Source organism: Ranitomeya imitator, chromosome 8 (assembly GCF_032444005.1).
Source record: "Ranitomeya imitator isolate aRanImi1 chromosome 8, aRanImi1.pri, whole genome shotgun sequence".
Lineage (NCBI taxonomy): Eukaryota > Metazoa > Chordata > Amphibia > Anura > Dendrobatidae > Ranitomeya > Ranitomeya imitator.
Genome location: NC_091289.1, coordinates 18,542,579 through 18,559,423, shown reverse-complemented (window position 1 = coordinate 18,559,423; position 16,845 = coordinate 18,542,579). Strand labels below are relative to the sequence as shown.

At 42.0% G+C, this 16,845-nt stretch overlaps 1 protein-coding gene across 13 annotated transcripts in view; it reads right to left on the bottom strand.

The window, feature by feature from the left end:
* Positions 1–16,845, bottom strand: part of FOXP1 (forkhead box P1) — a 704,299-nt gene that overhangs the window by 605,002 nt on the left and 82,452 nt on the right. For all 13 annotated transcript variants that reach the window (XM_069736485.1, XM_069736483.1, XM_069736488.1 and 10 more), the window contains exon 3: positions 11,201–11,293. The gene's annotated coding sequence lies outside the window, so the exon portion shown is untranslated. The remainder of the gene's footprint in view (positions 1–11,200; positions 11,294–16,845) is intronic.

The following is a 16,845-nucleotide window of genomic DNA, read 5'->3' as shown; positions in this document are numbered from 1 at the left end:
ACTACTTTAGAGAGAAAAACAATAGGCTCCCGCAATGACAAGGAGACAATAAATTATTTTAAATGATGAAGTCACAAGAAACGAGTGATTTGATTGAGGCGTGAGATGTGAGATCTGCCTCCAGCTTCAGCCTCGCCGCACCATAATTTCATTGGCCAATTTACTAACTAGCATTTTTTGGGGGTGGGAAATCAGCATTAGGAATCTACCTTTTTCTGTGTTTTTTTTTTTTTCTTCTTCAGTCAATGGATCGCTAGTGACTGTCACCTTCAGCAGAACTCATTAAAGCAATGTTGTATCTTTCCTTGTTTAATGTAATCATTTTAATTGAAGTTTAATCTCCCAAAATATTTGGAAGATTTTTAATTGACATTTGTAGTAATTAATTGGTAAGCATTAAAGGTTTGTCGGAAGAATTTAAAAAGTAAAATTTGACGTCGAAATTGGCTAGCGACCGCTGCGAGGCCCCTGCTGGGAGCTTTTCATCGTTTTTCCTTGTGTCTTGTTAGGGTAGCGGAGGGAGGGGAAGAGCGCGAGGGGACGACGGACCCTTTCTTATAGTCATGAATTACATTACTAATGTATTCCATTACCACCCGCAAATGTCATGTTAATTTCTGATCATCGTTTCAGACAATAGTTTCGACATTGGCAACAAGCCAATTAGCTATACAGGCTAAAATAAAATGTAGGGGAAAAAAATGTATCTTTAAATCTGTCATTTTAGGGGGGAAAAAAAAACAACAAAATAGAAATAGTAAATAATGAAAAAGTAAATATAACATGTAAATTAAAAAAAAAAAATGTAAAAAAAATACAAATTAAATAAAAATCTGCAAAAAAATGTAAATAAGACTAAAGAAATGCAAAGCTACATAAAAAAAATAGTGAAAAAAAATGCAAATTTAAATCTGTCATTTTGGGAAAACTAAACTAAAAATAGTAAATAAAAGTCAATACAAAATGCAAATAAAAGAAAAAAAAAATATTACAAAATAAATAAAAGCTGCCATAAAACATAAATAAAAGACTAAACAACGCAAAATGAAAAATACAAATAAAAATAGTAAATAAAATAAATACGGTGAAAATTTTTTTTAAATTCAAATCTGTCATTTGGGGAAAAACAAAATAAAGTGTTAAATAATTAAAAAGTAAATATATAAAATGCAAATAAAATTAAACAAATAAATAAATAATAAATAAATCTGCCAGAAAATGTAAATAAAATAAAAAAAAAATACAAAAAAATATAAAAAAAAAAACACCTAAAAAAAATAAAAATAGTAAAACAATGCAAATTTTAATTTACAGTCTGTCATTTTTGGGGAAAAAGAAAATAAAAAATAAATAAAAAAGTAAATATAAAATGCAAATAAAAGAAGAAGAAAAAAACTAAATAAAAATCTGCAATAAAATGTAAAATAAAGACAAAATAATACAAAAAAAATCTAAAACTTAAAAAACTATATAAAAACTACAAATAAAATAAAAATAAAATAGTGCAAAAAAATTCAAATAAAAAAAAATAAAAAATTCTAATATATATATACACACATACACACACACACACATAACAAGTGTGGAGATGCGATGGATGCTGACACCATCTCTACCAATACAGCAGCTGCCAGTCCTCATATCTCTTATTGGATCCTCCGGCCTTTCATTAGGACACCCAATATTCAACTTGTGTATGAAAAAGACCAACACGTTGCTGATAACGCAGAGGGGGCGAGTGGCCGAAATGCAGCGAGTTGATTAAATTGTTAGAAATTACCTTTTATAGAAGTTCCCCAATCGGAAAGTTTTCAGAATTGTGCATTTTTCGAGGCGGCTGGTGATTTACAGCTCTGGACAGTAAATGGACCATTATTTTTATTCTAAGGTTTAAATGAGATTAAGGATGATCAAATACTTATAAGCGGGGTTTAAAATACCCCGGAGGGCTGCAGAAATGAAGGGTCATTTATAACAATATTATATGTGCAAGCAGTATGTAATACAGAAATGCATTTAGATAACGGCATCTCTGGGAAATTCGCGTTTGTTATGAGCTCTCGACAAACTTACGATTTTAAATACCAGCCATAATTTTGATATGTTCTGCGTTTTAGTAAATTTACCGTGCGTGCATGATTATCTGGATGTAAATCGTATGCGGCGCCAATTTAAAAAACTCAAGGCTGAGCAATTTGTTAGCGTCTGCCTACGCTACTTACAATTACCGCTATTATTTAGGTGTCAATAAAACGCGCCGCTACATTCCTGTTTATGTGTAAATAAGTTACAAGTCGAGTGTAAAATTGGAAGACGCGGGTACTTGAGATTTTATTCACAGCGATGGTGGCTGTGACAAAACTGAACTAAGAATGAGGAAAATATATCAAGATTTTTTTAAAAAATATTTACTCATATTCAAATATTTCCAAACATTCCGGATTAGAGAAGAAAAAAGGTTCCAAGCAAACAGCGCCTCTACTGGTTGTGCCTGGTATTACAGTTCAGCATTAAATGCTCGAATCGGGAGACCTGGAGCACCAAGGACAGGAGTGGCATTTTTTCTAGAAAACTATGTAGACCTTTTTTTTTCCAAAACCTAGTAAGCCAATAGCTTAAAGGGGTAATGACAATTCTTCATGAACACATCGTTTCCCTGCCTCTTGGTTGTTGGAGGGGAAGTGCGCTCCTTAAAGTCAAAGGGGTGTTGCGCTCGGTAATCTCTCATTAATAATGAACGGAGTTGGTAGTGCTTATGATCGACCCCGATCACTGAAATTGGTGGAGGCAAAGGCGGTAAGACCCCCCCAACATAAGTTTTAAACTTGAGAATGCCCCTTTAAGACCAGGAGCATGGCTGAGCAAGCAAGGGTAGCTTTGCCTCTACAGCATCGGAGGAGCGCATGGGCAAGTTCTTCTGAGCAGTGCTTGCAAACTCTATAGAAAAATAGCTTGTAAGCGCTGTGCTCCTTCGCTAAGAGACTGGCCACTGCTCATTTGACTTCAGAGGTGGCCGGTAACCTAGGCATCAAGCAGTGGATAATGGAAATAAAAATCCATCCGTTCTTGACAAAAAGTAAATTGCAAAGTTGATCGTTTCTGCGCGATGTAGGATACGGATTAACTTTTTAATCACTGGATGTCAGACTGATGGGACCCCCCGGCAATCTTGAGAATGGGGCTTCCAGTCTGGAATGGAGCAGGGGTGCACATGCTCGATCCATAGTCTATGGGACTGGCGGACAAAGCGGAGTACAGTGCCTGGTATTTCCAGCAACCCGCTACACAATGATTGAAAGTTCAATTCAAGATGGGCTCTGCAGATTGCGGGATCTTGAGATCTCTAGGGTTCTGTTGTGAGTTCTGTTTTTGGGCTCCCTCTGGTGGTTACTGATGGTACTGGGTGACTTGTCTTTCCTGGGTTTCTGGGTTCCACCTGTTCCATCAGCATATGGGAGTTTCCTATTTAACCTGGCTTTGCTGGCATTTCCTCGCCGGTTATCAATGTATCCAGTGTGTCTTGTTACCTCTGCTCCCTGCTCCTAGAGCCTTCTGGACAAGCTAAGTTTGGATTTTCCTGTTTTGTGTTTTGCTTAATTTGGTTTTTAGTCCAGCCTGCAGATATGTGATTCTCTGCTGCTGGTTGCTCTAGTGGGCTGAAATTGCTTTTCATGTACCATGAGTTGGCACATGAGTTCAAGTAATTTCAGGATGGTTTTTTGAAGGGTTTTTCGCTGACCGCGCAGTTCACTTTCGTATCCTCTGCTATCTAGCTTTAGCGGGCCTCATTTTGCTGAAACTGTTTTCATACTACGTATGTGCTTTCCTCTCATTTCACCGTCATTATATGTGGGGGGCTGCTATTTGCTGTGGGGTATTTCTCTGGAGGCAAGAGAGGTCTGTGTTTCTTCTGATAGGGGAAGTTAGATCTTCGGCTGGAGCGAGACGTCTAGGATCATCGTAGGCACGTTCCCCGGCTACTTTTATTTGTGTGTTAGGTTCAGGGTCGCGGTCAGCTCAGGTTCCATCGCCCTAGAGCTTGTTTGTATCTGTGCTTGTCCTTTTTGTGATCCCCTGCCATTGAGATCATGACAGGGTTCCCAATGGTTGGACCCCCATCGATCATTAAGCGTTCCCTTATCCATAGATAGGGGATAACTTGCTATTTTACGAGTAAGGGTCTATATCCAGTTCCGCTAATCAGCTACTTGTTTCCTGATTCTGATCGGCGGTGGTTTCTGTTGTGAATTCTGTTGTCGGGCTCCCCCTGTGGTCATGAATGGTACTTCGGCTGGTTCTGTCCATGGACTTCCTCTGGTGGGTGTTTCTGAGTTTCCTTCCACAGGTGACGAGGTTAATTCGTTTGCTGGCTGCTCTATTTAACTCCACTTAGATCTTTGCTCCATGCCACCTGTCAATGTTCCAGTATTGGTCTAGTTCACTCCTGGATTGTTCTTGTGACCTGTCTTCCCAGCAGAAGTTAAGTTCCTGCTTGTTTTTCTTTGGTTTGCTATTTTTCTGTCCAGCTTGCTATTTTTATTGTTGTCTTGCTTGCTGGAAGCTCTGGGACGCAGAGGGAGCGCCTCCGCACCGTGAGTCGGTGCGGAGGGTCTTTTTGCGCCCTCTGCGTGGTCTTTTTGTAGGTTTTTGTGCTGACCGCAAAGCAACCTTTCCTATCAGTCTGTTCAGTAAGTCGGGCCTCACTTTGCTAAATCTATTTCATCTCTGTGTTTGTATTTTCATCTTTACTCACAGTCATTATATGTGGGGGGCTGCCTTTTCCTTTGGGGAATTTCTCTGAGGCAAGGTAGGCTTTATTTTTCTATCTTCAGGGCTAGCTAGTTCCTTAGGCTGTGCCGAGTTGCATAGGGAGCGTTAGGAGCAATCCACGGCTATTTCTAGTGTGATTGATAGGTTTAGGGATTGCGGTCAGCAGAGTTCCCACGTCCCAGAGCTCGTCCTTGTTATCAGTAACTATCAGGTCATTCCGTGTGCTCTTAACCACCAGGTCCATTATTGTCCTGACCACCAGGTCATAACAGGTTTCATAGCCAAAGAGCACCGAATGCTCCATAATAGACCAATCGCTCTGCATAGGCTACCATTGTTCTCAGCAGCACGAAGTTTACACAGAGCACAACAATCTTTTGGGCGAACCAAAATCTGGCTATATGGACATGATGAATGTTGCAGACAAGATGTTGCATTACGTGTTTCCAATGAACGACCAACCGTACGGTCTCATTAATGGAGCGGCTGGGTGCACCAGACAAAGAACTGTCATTTTATAGGGTGGTACAGGGCCAGGACCCCCCTCCAGAGACATCTGTACATCCTAATAGGGCAGGGGTTTAAAGATTCGGGGACACCAGAGGGTCCATATTTTTTGGAAGTTTTTCATCTAACTCCAAAATCTTATACTTAGTGCTTGTATTACGCACCAATGTTACAATGCCTAAATTCCCATAACAATAATAATAATAATAATAATAAAAAAAAACAGAAACACAGCGCCGCCTGACGAGACATCGACATCAATGATATTATTCTGCTGAAAGCAAAGTCACATTTCTGCAGAAGTGAATGAAAAAAAAAAAATTAAAATGGAACATTACGACATAAAATTTATTGGAAGCACTTAACAAATCAGTGTTCCTCCAATAATGGCTCAGAAATTGTATTTTTATGTCACGCTTGATCTGAATTGTTGGTGAGATATGGGCAATCAATGGCGCTCCATGCACTCATCCCCACCTGTCCTGAAAATTTACACTTCGCAAAAGTGTAAAAAGAAAAAAAAAAAATCAATAGTAAGATTTAGAATAAAATTATAATTGTTAATGCAAAAGACCCACAGGTGATCCCTGCGATGAGCGCTGCTCTTTTACCCATTCGTTAGGACTGATCATTGAGTATCTTGGACGAGGATCCGTCTCCTCCCGCGTTTTCACATAAAATAATAAGTTTGTATTGTGACGTCCCTCTGTTATTCCTCCTGGAAAAGTCAATTGTCAGAAGAGTGTTACTTTCTCTATACGTTCCCACATCATCCATTAAGTTTCTGGTCTGTTTTTCATTAAATAAAGTTTAGTTTTTTCTTTCTTAGAACTTTCTGTTATTCCTCCTGGAAATGTACAAGTTAATAATCAATTGGGTTTTATTCTTCACCTTATCTATAGAGATCAGCCAACTCAAATTTAAAAGTTCGTAGCGGACAGTTAGCGCCCGGTGCTCAACGCCGACCGCAGACTTTATCCGGAAGTTCCAAGTTCCGCAGGAAGTCAATTGGCCAGATAGAATTTTCCTGGCTGAAAACTTCGAGTCCCCATAGTTTTCAATGGGGTTGAGGTTCTGGTTCAAATTCGGGTACAGTTCTGGCACCCAAACCGAATTTTGGAATAAAGTTTGGATGGGGTACCAGAATCTGGACTTCTACAGGTCCACTCATCCCTACTTATTATCTCTCCATACAGTCACGTTATCCGATACGTCTCATGTCTGTTGTTCTCTCGTAGAAGAACTATTCCTTTCTTAGGACTTATTTTTCCCTCTTGAAAATATACAACTTAATTATGCTCTTCACGGGATCTAGATATTGTGTTAATATACAGATTGTGTAAGAACACAACAAGTTGACACAACATATGAGAAATCTTGGTTATTAAGTCCTTATTAACAAATCATTTTGCAAATTATGGCTATGTTCACACGATACATTTTTGCAGCTTTTTTATGCAAATTTTAAGCTGCAGTTAACAGTGCAAGCAAAGTCTAGGAGATTTCAGAAATCTCCTGCACACATATTGTTTTTTTTTTTCCCCGACTGATTTGGAAAACTGCATCGTGTCACTTTTTTTGGTGCTTTATAAGCGTATTTGCAGCATGTTTTTCACCCATAGGAAACAATGCGTAAGTGCAAAAATGCAGCATAAAACGCAGGCATTAGTTTTTTGTTGTTTTTGGTGCAAAAACCTAAGGAAGTTAAATTGGAGGTTTTTTTTTTTTTTTTTTAGAGGACAATCAATTTTATCAACATGCACAAGATACATTAAAAACACAGCAATAAAAATGCTGCAAAAACTCAACAAAACCAGCTTTTTTTGTAAGCAGCTTCTTTACTGCCAAAAGAGTAGGTTTTGTCTGCGGAAAAAAAAACCGACACATGCAGGGATAGCCTGTTTGTCAGACAATCACTGCATGCGTTGCGGCTGTAGAAATTGCTTTTTATTGCATGAAATAAGTATCTGATCACCGACCAACCAACAAGAATTCTGGCTCTCACAGACCTGTTAGATTTTCTGCAAGAAGCCTCCTACTCTGCACTCATTACCTGTATTAATTGTACCTGTTTGACCTCATTACCTGTATAAAAGACACCTGTCCACACACACAATCACACTCCAACCTCTCCACCATGGCCAAGACCAAAGAGCTGTCTAAGGACACCAGAGACAAAATTGTACAACTGCACAAGGCTGAGATGGGCTACAGGACAATAATCAATCAGCTTGGTGAGAAGGAAACAACTGTTGGCACAATTATTAGAAAATGGATGAAACACAAGATGACAAGACAAGTCTTGAGCTCCATGCAAGATCTCGCTTCGTGGGGTAAAGATGATTCTAAGAAATGTCAGGAATCAGCCCGGAACTACACGGGAGGACCTGGTCAATGACCTGAAGAGAGCTGGGACCATGGTTTCAAACATTACCAGTAGTAACACACTATGCCGCCATGGATTAACATGTTACAGGGCAGGGCCCCCTGCTCATGCCAGAACATGTCCAGGCCCGTTTGCAGTTCACCAATGATCATCTTGATTATCCAGAGGCGGCATGGGAGAAGTTCATGTGGTCAGATTAGACCAAAATAGAACTTTTTTGGCATCAACTCCACTCAATGTGTTTGCAAGAAGAAGAAGGATGAGAACAACCCCAAGAACACCGTCCTAACCATGAAGCATGGTGGGGGAAACATCATACTTTGAGGGTGCTTTTCTGCAACGGGGACAGGACGACTGCACCGTATTGAAGGGAGAATGGATGGGGTCAGGTATCAAGAGATTTTGGCTAACAACCTCATTCCTTCAGTAAGAGCACTGAAGATGGGTTGTGGCTGGGTCTTCCAGCATGACAATGACCCGAAACACATATCCAGGGCAACTAAGTAGTGGCTCAGTAAGAAGCATTTCAAGATACTGGAGGAGCCTAGCCAGTCTCCAGACATGAGACCATTAGAAAATCTTTGGAGGGAGCTGAAACTCAATGTTGCCCAGGGACAGCCCCGAAACCTGAAAAGATCTGAAGAAGATCTGTATGGTGGAGGGGGCCAAAATCCCTGCTGCAGTGTGTGCAAACCTGGTCAGGAAACGTCTGACCTCTGTAATTTCTGGACCAAATATTAAGTTCTGTTTTTTTTTTATTGTAGCAAATACTTATTTCATGCAATAAAATGCAAATTAATTATGTAAAAATCATACAATGTGATTTTTTTTTTTTAGATTCTGATAGAAATTACAGTCCTCTCCATTTTTTGTAGGTGGGAAAACAAGCAAAATTGGCAGCTTATCAAATACTTATTTTCCCCACTGATGATGATAAAGAGACAGATTGATTCACAAAGAAGTTTGGTCTCCAGTAAGTTCCAGTAGATAGACGAGTGCATCTGTGATTAGCTGAAGGACGCCTGTTAACACCAAGTGGACCCTTAAACTAGAAATTCTTCCTCGTCTTCAGAAGTGAGCACTTCCACTAAAGTTGTCTCTTAGTATTTTCGCGGAACTCATCACAAGGATGTAATTGAAACCTTGAGGTCCATGAAACTAGATCAGTGCTGAAGCCTCCTGCTTTCACTCAAGAGTACTTATGTGAACATGCAGATGAGCTGATGCTTCTCCAGCCGCTGTAATTCCACAGTAATTCTCCGCACCACCTGCAGCTCTGCATTCAATAAAACCTGCTCAGCAGAGGCTCCGACATTACACCGCTCCGAGTGTGGCCCGACGCAGCCTTTTGCGTTAAGACAACCCTTTTTTTTTCCTTAATTTTTTTTTTAAGGTGAAGAACTATTCATGGTAAACGTTAATCAATGCGCCATCATAAGAGTGTAATCAGTGCAGTAAGTCTCTGTTCACATCGTGTCTGAGCGATAGAGTTCAGAACACAATTAAATGTAAAAAAAAAAATTCTAAAAATTGGCAAAAATAGTAGATTGTAGCTCAGTAATTACACCTCTGAAATAGAAACTGAAGTCTGTACAGATATTTTGCACCACTCTCAGTTTAGAGGTAAAGACTGGCCCAGTGCCGTGGAACCATTAATTGATAAGGGCCAAACAATTTTTAGTTTCTGCACTCCCCCTCTTCCAAAAGCCAAAGGTCTATGATGAGGGTCATTATACCAGGAAAAGGACCCAGGAGATGGGTCATTACATAAGGAAGGGTCTCAGGATGGAGGTCATTATACCAACAAGGTGCCCAAGATGGGGGACATTATACCAGGATGAGCACTGTTACAGGAAGGGGCCAGGATAAGGGACATTATTACAGTACGAGGCCCATGACAGGGGATATTATACCAACAATTGGCCCAGGATGGGGGGGCATTATTACTGGCAGAGCCCCAGGACAAGGGATATTATACCAGGAAGGGGCCCAGCATGGGGGTCATTATCTAAGGAAGGGCCCAGTATGGGGGTCATTATCTAAGGAAGGGGCCCATGATGGAGGTCATTACATCATGATGGGAGTCATTATACCTACCAGTCTGGGGTCCAGGATGGAGGTCATTATACCAGGAAGGTGGCAAAGATAGGGGACATTACACCAGAATGGAGGACACTGTTACAGGACGGGGCCAGGATAAGGGACATTATTATAGTAAGGGGGCAATGACAGAGGACATAATACCAAGAACTGGCCCAGGATGAGGGGGGACATTATTACTGGAAGAGGTCCAGGACAGGGGATATTATACCAGGAAGGGGCCCAGGATGGGTGTCATTATCTAAGGAAGGGGCCCAGGATGGGGGGTCATTACATCATGAAGGGAGTCATTATACCAGTCTAGAATCCAGGATGGGATCATTATACCAGAATGGGGGTAATTATACCAGGGAGGTGGCCAAGATGGCAGACATTATACCAGGATGGGGGACACTATTTCAGGAAGGGGCCAAGATAAGGGACATTATTACAGTAAGGGGCCCATAACAGAGTATAATACCAAGAATTGGCCCAGAATGGGAGATATTTTAATAGGAAGAGACCCAAGAAGGGGAACATTATAACAGGAAGGGGCTTAGGATGAGATATATTATTACAGGAGGGGGGATATTATTACATAAAGGGGCCAGGACAATGGACATTATTACAGTAAGGGGTCATGATGGGGACACTATTATTCATATGTTTTTATAAGATCTAGAATGCTACAAATGCCCGTACATCTGACCAACATGGATGTGGGGGCCCGGGTCCAAATGCTGCATTGAGACCCATGGGACTGGAGTTATGCCACTGGCTGTCAGAACTTACGACTGCCATGTTGAAGCCTCTTACATTCTGGAGATCACTTTTGACAGTGGCATTTTATAAAGGTCAGACTGCTGCAATCGGTGCTAGCTCTGATTGGATCAGTTACTCTGAGGTGTGGGCTGTATAACACAGCAGGCACCCATGCTATATAGAGCATGCACAACTCCTGAGCCTGCTCCATACAAGCATTGTGCACATTTGCTATACATATACATCAGATGTTGCCAAGGGGTTAAAAGTAGATGTGGTGAAAAGTCACAAAAATGGCATTATAATTAGGTATTCTGGTTCTAGAAGGTGAAAAAGTCTATGGCCAGGATCTACCATCACTTGCTGATAATAGTGGTTGACTATGCAGAGACCTGGGAATAACTGAGCATGTGCGTCCACCAGCACTCCTCATTAGGCGGTCGTGCACATTACTTTACACTATAAACACTAGGTGGCGCTGTACTAAGTACATGGAATTACTCTTCCCTGGAGGAGAACACCATGTAAATGGCAAATAAAGTTCATCTTTTAGGATTTACAAAATTGTAATTGTAGTTTTAGACCCTTCATAAAAAGCTCTAAAAACAAACAAAACAACAATAGAAAAAGAACAAGCGTAAGAGTTGCTATTACCATTTTCCCACCATACTGCAAAACCAAATATTTGTGACTTACCAGCTTCACCGTGAGACATCACACCCCGTCACTCCTCATGCCTTACTGTTCAGAAATCACGCACACGCCCTGACCATCAACCATCGACGAAGCCTAGAACACAAACAAAACAGGAACAGGATGAAATAAGCCAAGAAGTCAACAAGGTAAACAAGAAACTGGAAGGACGACTTGTGCCACGCACTGCTGTGTAAATAATGTGCAACAGCCAGGGCTGAGCCAATTTACAGAGTGTTAAAAAATAAAAAAAACTACATAAAAGTCCAATAAAGAAAAAAATAATAATTTTCAGATAACATTCAGATTAAAATATAAAACTACAACTCCTGACTGTAACTCAAATTGGGGACCATTAGAATAAAGGGCGAAAGTGTTGAAGACATGTGCTACCCCGTTTCTGTAGTGCCCATACACTTCTAAGGGAGACAGGGTAGCAAAGCCCTGCCAGGGGTGTTTCTTAAATCCCAGGCACCTGAGACAGGTATTTCCCATTTCAGTTTTTCAAAATTCCCCTTTAATTACCCAAGTGTTGTTATTTTTGATTAGCAGATTTTGTGAAGACCTGAGGACCATCTAATGTGTATGGAGGTGGCTCGGTTCTACCCAGACAGCAGATGTAAAGGGAAGGAAGCAGAGCTGTGGAGTCAGAGTCGTGGAGTCGGAGTCTGAGTCGGTGTCATAGAAATTGAGAAGTCGGAGTCAGAGATTTAGCTTACCGACTGCGCAGCCCTGACAGGGATGTTGAGTTGGAGTCGGAGCCCATTTTGGTGGAGTTGGAGTCATGGAAGTTGAGGAGTCGGAGTCATGAAAATTGAGGAGTCGGAGTCAGAGGTTTAGCTTACCGACTGCACAGGCCTGTCAGGGCCGTTGAGTTGGAGTCGGAGCCCATTTTGGTGGAGTCGGAGTCATGAAAATTGAGGAGTCGGAGGTTTAGCTTACTGACTGCACAGCCCTGAAAGGGATGTTGAGTTGGAGTCGGAGCCCATTTTGGTGGCGTTGGAGTCATGGAAGTTGAGGAGTCAGAGTCATGAAAATTGAGGAGTTGGAGTCAGAGGTTTAGCTTACCGACTGCACAGCCCTGACAGGGATGTTCAGTTGGAGTCGGAGCCCATTTTGGTTGAGTCGGAGCCCAAGTCAGTGTCATGGAAATTGAGGAGTCGGAGTCAGAGGTTTGGCTTACCGACTCCACAGCCCTGGAAGGAAGGATTGGGCAGGTTAAATTTCAACCAGAGGAGTCAGGCAGTGGCTTATTTTCACCTTCTTACAGAAAACACGTGCACGCTCTGCCAAGCTGAGCGTGCATGTGTATGGGTGGGCCAGAAAAAAAAAACCTAGGGCTGTTTTTATCCGATTTTAAGGGTATGGGCACATGTTAAGTATTGGAAATTAATGCACCATATTGGCTCGTATTTTCTGCAGATTTTTTCCCCACTCATTAGTTTGCGTGAAATCTGCAGCAAAAAACGCTAAAAGAATTGACATATCGTGGATTTATATCTGCACCAAATCTGCAAGACATCAAATACATTATTCAAGTGACCACTGCTGCCAGTCAGTAGTCTCAGCAGGGACAGTTCCACATGAGCACTGAGCCCAGTGACTGCCTGCAGCGGTTATGCGACAGATGTACATGGACCGGCGTGGTCCTCCAGAGCAGGAAAGCAAAGTGGGGCATTTGTAGGAGAGCGCAGCGGGCCATTACGTGTAATGCAGCGGTTGGATTTGCAGGTTTATTGCATTATACAGTCCCGGCATATGGGATAATGAAGACTACAGGCCCACATTAATTCAGTATAAATTGCTTTGAATTCACCTAGTGAACCTCTAAGCGCGTCTGTAAGCGCACGGCGAGTTTATTTCATTACACTGACATCTCCATAGAAGAAGATGGAAAAAAAAAAAACAAAACAAAAAAATAAAAACAAGTGATTTGCGGGCTGCGGAGGCGCTGTCATTAGCTCGCTCTAATCTGACGCCGCCGCGGATGATGTATCAAGTCTCCCTAGTAATAATCATGTCCCCGCGATAAGCAGTGAACATCTGATGTAAACAGCGCCGATACAAAATAAGGACACCGTGTCATCAGCCGAGACAAAACAGGCTAGTTTGTTATGGCGAGCTATTAGACAAGCGGAGGGAAGCATCTCAGCCGCTGCGGGAACTTATTCGGCCACAGTACTTGAAAAATTTTTTTTCTTCCAACCAATATTTTTCATTGAAATAAAAAAAGAAAAAAACTTTGCAATTAGTCTTAATTAGAAAAAAAAAAATACACCGTTTTGTGTATACAGCTCCTATGCAGACGGACATGTTTCCTTAGTTTTACAAACCCTGTATGAAGCTATAAAAAAAATGGTACGAATGACAATTCTCCAATAAATGCATTTTGTTGTATGTACATCTAAACTTAAAGGGTTTCTTCCATTGGGATCACCGATTCCGCACCTTTGCTCTATTCATTGTAATCTTTTCAAAATTTTTAAACTGGTCAAAAATATTAAAAGAAAAGATTCCCTGCAGGTCCCGTTCCAGCGCTTACACAGTACTGTGCCTGTGCTTCCTGCTCCTGATACCCTGAAAAAGCTGGAAATACCCAATCAGCCAATCAGAGGCTGCAGTGATGACCCGCCTCTGACCACGATTGGCTGAACAGTCACTTCCAGTGCATCAAGGATGGTGCCAGGAAGCAGATCAACAGGGATCATTTTAGGGCCAGGATGGGACCTATGATTAATCAATACATACAAGTATCAATTCTTTTAATTTTTTTTATTAGTCTGATTACTTTTAAGCAATAATTTGTATACCCCTGAAATGCCCCTTTAAGCCACTGCTATTTTTTTGCAACATAAATACCAGAAATTATCTTCATTCATAATCATATAATCCAAAAAAATGCCAGTACCTGCACCCGGAGTCTTGCATATTGCACAATGGATGAACTTCGAGAAATTTTAGAAGGTACAGTAACTAGGGCTGAGAGCCGAGGTACTGCCATACTGCCGGTTATTTATTACATGCATGCAAATTGCCGGGCCGGATTAGCATGGTGTGACATCTTAGCACTGTAAATAATTAGCTATGTGTTTGTGTACCGCGCTCCGTGCCGTCAGGTGCTGCACTTGTTTATCATTTCGAGCATTATCCGCTCCATCTGCTACTTTGGGTGATGGTAATCTTTGGACTGTCCAGGAAGGTAGTGAGTAACTTTAACTATTTGGTTACTGACATTCGGTCAGATCACAAAATTGGAGGGGGGGGAGGCATTTATTTTCCTTTTTTTTTAAATATTAAAAATGTAAGATTTTTAAAAAGCGAAAAGAAGTGAATTCTTTGGTGTGCATGACGGAGATGGAACATTTTGTACATGCTCTGCACCAAATTTTTACTCTTGGCCGCCAGAGATAATTTTAGGTATTATCTGGTATTCTTGAAGTTACCCACGACGCTGAGACCCCCACTGATCCCAAAAACCAAGGTGCACATGAATTTAACAGTGGTTGTTCATGTGTACTGACACTCCATTCGTTCTTAATGGGAGCGCCGGAGATACGGAAGCTGAAGTCTGTGCTCGGCTGGTGTTCGGCACTCCCGTAAGAATGAATGGAGCGGCAATGTGCATGTGCACGATCACCACCTCTCCATTCACATGGGGCTCTTCAGTGTTCTAGTTTTCAGGAGTGGTCAGACCCCTAGTGATCATTAGGAATGTATCCCCTATCCCACAACAAAAGAAGTGGAGACCCCGTAGAGTCAGAGAGCGTGGTTACCAAGTACTGACGAGCAGATACAATTATAGAGTCAGCAGAGAATTGATGACTTATGGAGAGTCCAAACTTTCATCTATCATTAACATCAGCACAAGCACTGAAAGCAGCCGTACATCACTAAGCACAATGCCGGATGGGTGGAGTAAAGCCGCCACCACTGGATTCTGGAGGAAACGTGTTCTGTGCAGTGACGGATCGCACTCCTCTATCTTGCATCTGATGTACAAGTCTGGGTTTGGGGAACGCCCAGAGAATGTTACCGCCTGACAGCATTGTTACACTAAGGAGATGTCAACCAGGCTAGGTGGGTGAAGAATCAGCAGGAGCAGGGAACAAAGGCACCGATGAGATGTCAATCAGACTAGGTGGCGGGAAATTTAACAGAGGCATGGAGGATGGACAATGAGGGGCTGTCAACCAGGCTAGGTGGGTGGAAATTCAGCAAGAGCAGGGAGGATGAACATTGAGGAGCTGTCAACATGGGTAGGTGGAAGGAGATTCAGCAGGGGCAGGGAGGATGGACAATAAAGAGCTGGGTGGAGATTCAGCAGGAAGGATGGACAATGGAGGATGGACAATGAGGAGCTGTCAATCAGGCTGGGTGGGTGGACATTCAGTGGGAGCAGGATGGATGGACAATGAGGAGCTGTTAATCAGGCTAGGTGGGTAGAGATTCAGTGGGAGCAGGATGGATGGACAATGAGCTGTTAATCAGGCTGGGTGGGTGGAAATTCAGTAGGAGCAGGGAGGATGGACAATGGGGAGCTGTCAACCATGCCAGTTGGGTGGAGATTCAGTAGGAGCAGGAGGATGGACAATGAGGAGCTGTCAATCAGGCTAGGTGGGTGGAGATTCAGTAGGAGCGGGATGGATGGACAATGAGGAGCTGTATCAGGCTAGGTGGGTGGAGATTCAATAGGAGCAGGATGAATGGACAATGAGGAGCTGTCAACATGGGTAGGTGGAAGGAGATTCAGCAGGAAGGATGGACAATGGAGGATGGACCATTGTCCATCCTCCATTTTCCATCCTTCCTGCTGAATCTCCTTCCACCTACCCATGTTGACAGCTCCTCATTGTCCATCCATCCTGCTCCTATTGAATCTCCACCCACCTAGCCTGAGGAGCTGTCAATCAGACTAGGTGGCAGAAACTTAAATTAAACTTTCAAAAAGGATTATGCCATCATGGATTTTAATCCCATGGATTGTGATCCATGGAGAACGATTTGGGCCTTTTAGTGTAGTCACAAACATTCTTTCCATCCAATCTTGCCACAATATACATACCACAGTATTTAGTATGGATAAAACAAGCAACACTGCGCTGTACAGAAGAAGAAGTGTTCCATCAGTAGATGCTTCTACATGTGTTCGGCATTTTCCATTAATCTAAATCAGATGAAGATTAACCTGGGAGCCACGATGGAGATGCTGCAGTTATCACACCGTGTTCCTGGACAATAACATGTGTAGATTTGGATGCCAGCATTCACACTCGTGGAACAATCGGAGCCAGACGAGGCCTCCGCCGCTCAGCATCTCCGCACATGAACACGCGCTGGGGGAATAGGATGTACAAACACCTTGTTCTTCCAAACAGAAGCGCTCTGATTTCTAAGTTTTCATCTCGCCCATCGCACACTTCTCCCCTCAGTCATATATCCATGGTAGAAAGAAAAAAAAGTCTATGGGGAACGGGGAAGAAGCAGCTGCCGGATCCCAGAGGACGCCAATAACAATCAACATGTTTATTCTGTAAACCGTTACCCAGTCCATAAAAGACATGAGAAATCTTAACGACACAATTATAGAATGTACATAAACCTGACTTACGATTTTTTTGCCTCTCAGGTCCTTTGACAAAGATCTCAGA